We start from the raw sequence: 10,303 nt of genomic DNA, 5'->3' as shown, positions 1-10,303 counted from the left end.
GATTATATTTGTGTTGCAGAAATGGATAGTCTGTGAGAGTCTTTTACAAATGGGTTTGCCCCCTTGAGATGTAAAAAATATGAAAATCATGATGTAAAGTGTCTTGAGGGTTGGAAAAATAATTTATCTCCTCATAGGTTAATTAATTAAATTTTCTGGCAAAAAATTAATTAAAATCATAAGCCTGAAATTTAATTAATTCTAGGTCCTAGCTTGCTAAATATTAAGCCTTTGGTCCCTGGGGGTTAAGTCAAAGTCAAATTTTTGAAGAAATTAACTCAATTTTTTAATTTTATTTTTGAGTTAATTAAAATGCATTTAATTGAAAAAATTGAATTTCCTAAAGAATTTAATATTTCGACGGATGAGATTAAAAGAAATTTTAATCCTCATCAACGATCGAGATTGCTTTGACGAGGATTACTCAAACTAGCCGTTGGAGGATTTATCTTTACATAGGAAGTCATTCGTCAGTCAATTCGTTCGACCTTAGAGTCTTGTGTTAAGTGAAAATCTCTCATGTAATATTTCTTTTGAATAATAAAGAAAGACTTTGGGGTTAATCTTCGCGGGTGTTACTCTTCATGGAAATACTATAAGATGTGTCATTTTTCATGTGTCATTTTTTTTAGCAATTGATAATAGTTTGTAAAGAGTGATTTGAGTACAAGTATCTTGCTTAGTCGCTAGGGTTTAAGTCATAATTTAAATTTTGAATGTAATAGCAAGTATCTCTATTTATCTGAATTTTATTATCATTTTCTCGCTCTATTTTGATGGCTAAATTGAGTTTTGCAGGAAAGTTTTAATTTTTAGGACCAGCCAACTCCCAATCCTTGTTTTTTGAAGAGCCTAGCTTAATTTAATCCTGGTCTTATCATAAGATTTTTATTGGTGATGCATGAAGGGTTTTGAGCTAAGCACCTCCTTTAAAATTTAAAAATTTAATTTTTTATATGCAAAATTGATAGATATGGCTGTTGAGAGGCTTAGACTATCAGATCTGGGATCAGAGTTGGACTCACACTCCTCAGATCTGATAGATCTGCCATTACTGTGCAGAGATCTGTAAAATTATTTTTGGTTTTCTGACTTGGGTTTTTCTGGGTTCTATTTTTTATCATTGTATATATTGTTTGGGTGTTTTATTGTTTTCATGCAGCTACAGATCTGAGGAAGAAACCCGTGTAGAGTCCAAATCTAGGCCCTGGAGGATAAGATCTGGATCTCTGGGGTTTTATTTGCATAATTTTGCAGGGATATTATTCAAAAGATTTTGCAGTCCAAGGTTTTCAAAAGGTTTTAAATTTGGAAAATTTTATAAGGGTTTCAAATAAATCTGAAGCAAAAGGATTTAACATTTTAAAAAGAATTTATGGGGTTTTCTGGCTACCATTTTTCTAAGTTTTTCGATCTGCTAGTTAGGTTTTCGTTTTGCTGCAAAATTTTGATTTTTTTTACAAGGCCCACAACCTTTTGCTGCTACTTACATTCTCTACGAATCTGCAAACCCCAACCTTGCTGCCATCTCTCCCATCTACATTTTCTTCAATCATCCCATCACTTCCTTCAAACTTTGCAAACGCATCCCTTTGCCTAACTCCTTTTACCCTTGAAATTCGTCCATCGCCTCGCTGCTCTGCCTGCGAATTCTTCTCCTGCTGCGTGTGGTATCTCCTTGCCCTCACAGCAGTTCCGTCCCACAACTCTCAACTCTTCACAACCCATATCCATTCTTCTCACTCCTTAATCCTCCATCCAGCCTGCATCCATCCTTTCTCACAGTTCTGCCTGCAAACGCCTCTCCTTAGCCCGTGGATCTCCTTTGCACGCTGCTCCATTCACTCTTGCACAGCTCTCTTCTGCTCCCTCTGTAGCTCCATCGCAACCATCAATCCCTCGCTGCTCCATTGCCCCTGTGTCCTTCTCGCTGGTTGCAATTCACGACCTCCTCACTGCACTTCCATTTCGTCGTCAAAACCTGCATAAGCAACAAGCAAACATTTCGATTTGTTTCTTTTTATTTACTTCTTATGTTTTAGTGGGTTAGGGTTAGCATCGTTCCTTTTTTTTTTCATTTATGAGTTAAGAAAGTTTAAATTTTGATTTTATTCTTTGCTTTGAGTTAGACCTATTCCATTTCAAAGTTTCGGTTTTTGTTTATTATTTTCGATTTCCCTTAAGCTTATTTTCTGATTTGATTTATGTTAAACATTTTATCATTTTTTTTTATGGTTTTTTATTTTTATTTGTTTTCATTTTCATCTAAAACATTAAAAAATCTAAACATTTAAAAGCATAAAAAAATTTAAAAATTGAAAATTTCTAAAAAAATAAAATAAAAGCCCTTTTTCTTTTTTAAATCTTTGTGACATTTGATTTTGATTTTTTATTTTTTACAAAATTAAAAATCATAAATTTTTTTTTTTTTTTTTTTGAGACTTTGTGATTGAGGATAAAATAAACTAAAAATGGATTGGCGCATTCACATTTAATATTTTAATGTGGCCTATGGCCCATTAAAATTTTAATTTTTAACCCTTTAATTCATTTGAATTACGTCACATTAAAAGATCTTGATTTCTTCATTCGACTAATTGCCTAAGGAATAATTAAAATACTAATTGAAAGTTCCTTGGTGTTATTTGATGATTAAATGTATTTTTGTGATTCTCTATTGTCAAGGTGCGACTAATGTTTTAAAAATTATATTGACTATAGGAGAAAGTTAACTAATTCTAGATCTAGGTCATTAATGAAAATCATTTTAAATTTGGAATCTCTTGCATGATAAAGTTTTGGGCGTTTACGTTTAATCGTTCATGATCTTCACTTTGCCACATTATAATTTGCTCTGGATGACTTGTCATTTATTTAGTCTTTGGTTAATTCAAATTAAAGGCACTGGTCTGTAGTCATTTTTATCTTGTGATTGTGTTTATCTATCTCAATTGACCGAGACTTGTTCTAAATTCATCAAGTTGTTCATCCTTAAAATATCCTAGAGCCCGTGTTCCACAGGCTACCCTCGTCCATTCACCTTATAGAATACCCCCCTTGACTTATCTAGGAGGGAGTCTAAAGGGAGTGAGTAAAGATTAGAGTGACAACCCTTACTCTGAGCGTTGTCGTGGTTCCTAGACAATTTGTGCAACAACAAGGCCCATTGCTAACCTTCGTTTATCTCAAGGCACAACTGGGTTCTCAATTCGGCAGTATGTAGCTATGTTCACTTCTATCCCTTTTGCTCCATGGAGATATTTGCTTTTATAGATGAGTTAATGAAGTGATTAAAGTGATTAATGAAGGACCTCGAACGACTGTTCAAAGAGTTGTGTGCAGTCCGCTACTGCACTTTCAACTGCCGTTATACCCTCTGTGACAATGGTTGCACGCTACTCCTTTACTTCTGGTACAGTTGAAGGCTCGACCTTCAACTGTAATTCTGTGATCTACAGGTTCAACTCCAACTGAATCCTCTCCATTTCTGTACTAGCATCGCGCACACCTGTAGCTAGCTTGCAGATACACACCTTGACTGGTTCTTTCTTAGGAATAGCCAACTCTAGTACCATTTGGCATGCCTCCTCCATGACCTGAAGTATACGCTTGTTTTGGTCGGTAGCCTCAGTCATGGTGGCAATGGCAGAGTCTCGTTGTAGTGCCATTTGCGCATTACTAATCCTTTGCTCATTGATCACCTGTAGAGTGTGGTGCTCACGAGCCCTCAACTCCGTAATCACTCCATCCTGTAATAGGTGGAACACCTCGCCAAGGAGCGTTGTCAAATTCAACCCTACTCCCTTGAAGGTGTTGACAGTATGCCTATAAGCTTCATTCTCTGTGGTCAGTGCTCCATCGGGAAGCACTATCGCGCTGGATACCCTCACGCACAGCATCTCGGTAGCTTCTGAAGTGCTGATAGAAAGGCTGGTAGACATCATGCCAGCCTGTGACACGCGGGTCTGCACCTCCTACATACCTGTCTAGATAGCCCCCAATACTAGTTGTTGTTGCTGCTCAAACTGTTGTAGGGCCTCCACAGTGACATCTCGCACCATGTCTCCAATTTCGTGCAACTCGCCCTCTGTGATGGTGATTGGGTCCAACGACGTCTTAGTGGACTTGGACTTCGTCCCTGACCCTCCTTTCTCTTGTTCTCTTGGATGCTTGATGCAGGCGAACATCGCCTGTGGGTTCGCGTCGTGCTACTCTGTCTGCTCGTCCATCTCTTCTTTTGTCTTAGGTGAAGGCGACCTCGCGCCTTTGTCAGAGACCCACTTTGAGATAAATGGGTGTATATTTAGGTAATATGATGTTCTAATTCCATTAAAGATGATGATTCTGAATTTGAGGGCCAATAACATTTGGTGAGTTGTAAGTCAAGGGTCAAAGCCATTTTGGGTAAGATGTGAAACTATCCGCTCAGTTATAAAAATTAAAAGGAAAAAAAAAACTTTGTTCCATCATATCTTACACATATATTTTAGAAATCTAGAGGCAAACAAATTATTCAATAGTTCCCAAGATAAAAAAAATCAAATTGGACACATGGATCCAAAATATTATGATGATTCTCAATGAGTGAACCTTATCTTTGAAGAATATTAGATAAAACATATTTTGGTTGTGGGACTCATGATAGAAGGATCCATAGAGGTATTATGGAGTACTAATTCTATTGGACCTAATGGTTCTTTAAATAAAGTTGCATTTTGGGGTATATGATGAGATGCAACTCATGTGGTACAACACGTTAGGAATTCGTGTAAAACTAGTCCTTGTGACATACAAAATGAACAAAGAACCAAAATTATATATCATTAGAAAATACTCATATATTTCATCCATTTTGAGGTTGGTACATTAGCCATTAGTTTCCATAATGGAAAGTTGCAGAATTGATCCTTAGATCCAAATTCTTATGATAATCCTTATTAACTGAAACCTTTGCTCTAGATAATGTTTGTTAAAACATGATCTAGCTATGGGGTTTATGGAGAAGCCCCCCCTAAATGTAATTTAATGTACTAATTCCATGACATATAAGGATCCATTAAATAGAGACCTAATTTTGGGTTTATGATGAGTTAAAACTCATTGATGAAATCCCTTTAGTGACAAAAATGAAACTAGTCTTAGGGGCATAAAATGAATAAATTAATAAGATTGAGTTTCATCAAATCATACATTTGCATTTTGTCCATTCATAGACATAGACATTATCCAGTTATTCCTAGAACAACCATTTACAAATTTGACCCTAAATCCAAATTCTTGTACTGATCCTTACTAAGTGAAACACTAGCTATGAACAACACCTAATAAAACATGTTAGAATCATGTAACCTATAGGAAATTGGGAGATATAGAGGAAATTTGATGTCATGATTATGTTAAAGAGAATGGTTTATTGAACTACGTATGATTTTGGGGTTTATGGCGATTTGCAACTTTGAGGTTAGACCCCTTTAGGGGCACATGCAGAATGGGTGTTATGGAGTTCATAAAATGAAAGAAAGAAATAAATTATGTGTATTTAGATACTGTAAATATAGTTTGGCCACATAGAGGCTACCACACTATTTAGCGGTTCTAGGGAGAATGATATGCAACTTTGACCCATCGATCCAAATTCTTGAATTTCTCACTTTAACAAAACACTAGCTCTATGAAATGTCCTATAAAAAAATGCTTTGGTAGTGGGACATGTGTAATAAGGGGGTTATTGAAAGAAATCTAATGTTCTAAATTTAGTAGAGATGAGGGTTTGTTAAAATAATGCCCCATTTGAATTTTGGACTCAGCAGTGAGTGGGAATTGAGGGTTAGAGCCATTTCAAGAGAATGTAAAATTGATTCTTATGAATACAACATGAAATGATTAACAATACTTTATGCAATTATATCCTACACATGTATTTTGGCCACCCTAATTTTGAAACACTCTTTATTATTTCTAGGGATGATGATTTAAATATTTAACCCATAGAATTATAATTCTAATCATGTTCCATATTGTGAAAAATATTAGATTAAAAAGTTGGCCATTAGAACATGTTCCAACTATGGAAATTATTTGATAAGGGGGAATCTATAGGTAGTAGAATGCCCAAAGTCCATCAAAGCTAATGATTTATTAAACCAAACAATGGTTTGAGATGTATGGGTAGTTGCAACTCATGGGTTGGTGTCCTTCATCGACATATTTCAAATTGAATATGGGGTATAAAAATGAACAAAATAATGAACTTTCATGTTGTTGGGCCATATACTTATATTTTAGCTATCCAGATGTTATGGAAATGACTAATAGTGCCCAAAATGACTTTAAATTTGAACCTAGGTCCAAATTTATGATTTTTCACATTGAGAAAACCCTATCTCTACGAAAACATATAAAAAATATGTTTTTGGCCATGCAATTTGCAAAGAATGGGGAGCTTAAAAGTAATATAATGTCCCAAGTTTGATAGAGTATATGATTATGAACCAAGATTTGACTAGGGACTTATATTTTAGCTATCCAGATGTTATGGAAATGACTAATAGTGCCCAAAATGACTTTAAATTTGAACCTAGGTCCAAATTTATGATTTTGCACGTTGAGAAAACCCTAGCTCTATGAAAACATATAAAAAATATGTTTTTGGCCATGCAATTTGCAAATAATGGGGAGCTTAAAAGTAATATAATGTCCAAAGTTTGATGGAGTATATGATTATGAACCAAGATTTGACTAGGGACCTAGATGTCACTTCACTTCTAAAATTGCTAGGGCAAATTAAATTATGTGCTCTCTAGGTTTCTATGGTTATATTGTTTTCCAATAGTCATATAAAAATTATTTTGACTAGTTATTTTTTGGCTTTTGAAGATCCACATGATTTGGCTTGATCACCTTATTGATTTTATGGGTAAAATTTTGTTAGTATCCTTTTTTATAATCTTCTTTTGGTATTAGTTATGTTTGTGTTAGTTTGAAAGTTCATATCATTTATAAAATATTTGTGGCCATTCATTCCATTATTAGTCCCTGCCATTTGGCAATGGCATGGGACTATAGTAATCGATTTTGATGGCTTAACATTAGTTCGCCCAAAATATTTAGTAAGTTTTTAGGCATCAATGTGCTATGTTGTCCGCAGACCATATTCTAATTTTTTTTGTGGTCTTATTTAGCCTCTTCCCGAGGCGGAGGGGTGATAATCTTATATTATTTTGGTTTTCTGTTTTTCATATTTCGAAATTGTTTCAAACTGTAGACTAATGCTAGCATTAGTCTAGCAATATTAAATTCTAGCCAGTTTGGAAATGCCAAGTAAGATAAAGTTTCCATAAGCCATTTCTTAGTCGCTAAAGTTGCCACATGTTTGTGCAGTGTCGCTGAAGTTGCGACATGTTAATGTGGTGTCTGTGGTGTCTCTACGGGAGCTATTTTCTTATTATCCAGGGTACTTGCCTGCAGAGCCTTCCTTCTTAACCAGTAACCCAGGTTCCAGGGCAGAAGAGAGTTGTGAAGCAGAAGCAGCACAATAGGGAGAGCTATGAAGCAACACAATAAACTGTGTCAACAATTGCTACAAACTACAAAATCCAAACAACTTAGCCTACCTTGCTATCACTTATAATCTGGACCTATGATTTTGGAAAGAAAATCAGGAAACTCACCCACCATTTTCATGTTTCCAGTAGATGAAAGGGTCTTTTTGATGGGACAACAGCTCTTTGATATGAATCTTCGGAGATCTTCTTCTTTCCAACTTGCCGACAACTCGGTCTCCATCCTGTCTCAAGTCTGCTTGGTGCTAACACGTCCCTAGTCTTCTTCATGATTGAACCGGGCTCTGAGTTGGAAGTTGCTTGGACTTAACACATCTATGGTTTTCTTTATGACTGTACCGCGTCCCAAAGTCTTGGGCTCTGAATCAGAAGTTGCAGTAGAGAACTTGGTGGGTGGTGTGGAATTGGGTTTGCCATGAGGAAGGAAGCCCAGAATCTGTTACATCGTCGTCTGAAGAAGGAAGCCCATAATTTGTTAGCCTTATTGAGACCTGTCAACCTAAATGGAGCGTCTCAACTATCTGTTCGTCCATCTATCTGTCTACAATGTGCTGTTTACAATACCTTTACAGGGAGAATAACAAAAGCATGAGTCACTAGAAACTTGCAATGTATGTTTCTATTTTAAAGTGTAGCAGAAAACAAAATTGAATAATGGTAATCTAGATAAAAAGGAAGCAATAACAGACAATAATAATAAATATGGCTGCTTATCCATTTCTGTGTATTTGTTGTATTTAAGTAAATACATCTTTGGTACTGTTAATGGGGACTTCAAAGTTTTGCAGTTAACAACATAAGCTCCAGATTCAATAATGTCCTATGGTTTCATGCTACAGCGGACAAGTCATTAATTTGCTACAGTGACAAGCTGCTACTTCAAGTTAAGGATACTAGGAAGCTCAAATGATCAACAATTTTGAAAGCTTGAGGCCAAATTCCACCTGTAGTCGTAGCTGGAATGGCACCAAGAAAGTTAGGCACGTCTTCTTCCTCCTTAAAGTCCCCACAGTGATGCTCTGTAGCTAACCACATTGAATCTTCTGTCGCACTAAAGAAAATTGCTTCCTTATTGAGATCTGTCAACCCGGCAGAAAGAAAATTGCTGCCTTATTGAGATCTGTCAACCCTAAATGGAGCATCTCCACTATCAAATCTTCTCTGGTGACTACATGTACGATCAAAAATTTTGAAATCTTATACCTCTGGTGGTGAGCCTGGTTAGATTTCCCATTCCATCTGCTGAAAAACTATGTGTTTATGTTTAGCAATTGAGTTTCTTCAAGGCAATCGTTCTCTGGTCACACCTCTCAGTGAGGCAGGAGGCACGTGTAGCACATGCAAATGCAAATTTTATAAATTACAGCTACCACATAGCATATTAATCATTCTACACAAAATGCTATGTGGGACCTACCATAAAGGCCATGTGTCTCATCGTTCCATTTATCAAAACTCTGCCATCCTTAACCTCAGCCTTGTTCATTCCTCAGCCTCATGCCCTCCTTAACCTCGGTCTTGTTCATTCCTACCTTGGCCTTGTTCATATACAGATGCTTAAGGCCCTCATGCCTGTTGCAGTGTATACCATTGGAGTTTTGTTGGGAAAGGAGTGTTTCAGTTCAAAGACTATGGGCAACATGGTTGAAATCTCTTTAGGGGTTTCAATTGCTGCATATGGGGAAGCCCAGTTCAATTCTAGGGGTGTCATGTTGCAATTGGGTGCTGTGGTGTTTGAGGCAACACGGTTAGTCTTGATTCAAATACCTCTGACCGCTAAGTGGATTAGTCTGAATCCAATAACATCACTGTACTATGTTGCCCCTTTCTGTTTTGTATTCCTATCAATCCCTTGGGCAATTATTGAGTTCCCGGTTCTAGCAACCTCTTCTTCATTTTATCTGGATGTGAGGCTTTTTAGTGCCAAATGTGCATGTGCATTTCTGCTGAACTTGGTAGTTTTTCTTTTGGTTGGTAACACATCGGCCCTTACAATGAATGTTGCAGGTGTTGTCAAGGACTGGCTCTTGATTGCCTTATCATGGTCTGTTATAAAGGATAGAGTGACTGGTATTAATCTGTTAGGGTATGGCTTGGCTTTCTTGGGGGTTTGCTTCTACAATCATTTGAAATTGCAGTCACTTAAGGTAAAGGAGGCTCGGAAGAAGGTCTTAGATGGATATGAAGATCCGAGTAGGTTACTTGGACAAAACCTAGATACCGAAGGCAAGAACAAGAATGATGCCAATGTCTAGATTACGCACGAAGGGCTTTTGATCTTGTTCTCATAGGTATCATGTCATGTACCAATGTGATATAGTTTGGTTTGCCTTTTATCTTATGAAAGTGGTTCAGGGTTGCACCACAAAGAGTGAACTTCCTTTAGCTTAGGAGTATCTATTCCACCAAACTTGCCTGAGATTCCACCCACCCTCATCCCTTTGAAATTCATGCAGCACATGTAGTGCAGACCATAACAAAAATGAAACCCTAGTGGATAACAACTTCAGCAGTGGATCAATGTTCTGTTGGCTGTCGAGTTTATTCTTTGTGGCAACCGGACCCTTTATCACAGGATGAATAACGAAAAATATTCATTGTTTGTTGATCATTCTATCCATTGTTTCCTAATCCTATTTTAATTATCTTATTAGTTAAAAGGTAGAGATTTTAAACTTTGTAGCACGACAATTTCAATCACATTCTTTTGGATTGATGATTTTAGATGCGGGAGCCTCTTA

The 10,303-nt window shown here is 36.6% G+C and overlaps 1 pseudogene; it reads left to right on the top strand.

Moving 5' to 3' along the window:
* The first annotated feature begins 8,989 nt into the window (after positions 1-8,989).
* Positions 8,990-9,819, top strand: LOC149230813 (putative sugar phosphate/phosphate translocator At2g25520 pseudogene; annotated as a pseudogene).
* The last annotated feature ends 484 nt before the right edge of the window (positions 9,820-10,303 follow it).

This window comes from Pinus tabuliformis, chromosome J (assembly GCF_031772625.1).
Source record: "Pinus tabuliformis cultivar Carrire ecotype Pingquan chromosome J, CPIR1, whole genome shotgun sequence".
Classification (NCBI taxonomy): Eukaryota; Viridiplantae; Streptophyta; class Pinopsida; order Pinales; family Pinaceae; genus Pinus; species Pinus tabuliformis.
The sequence above is the reverse complement of the archived record's forward strand: the minus strand, read 5'-3'. Positions and strand labels throughout refer to the sequence as shown.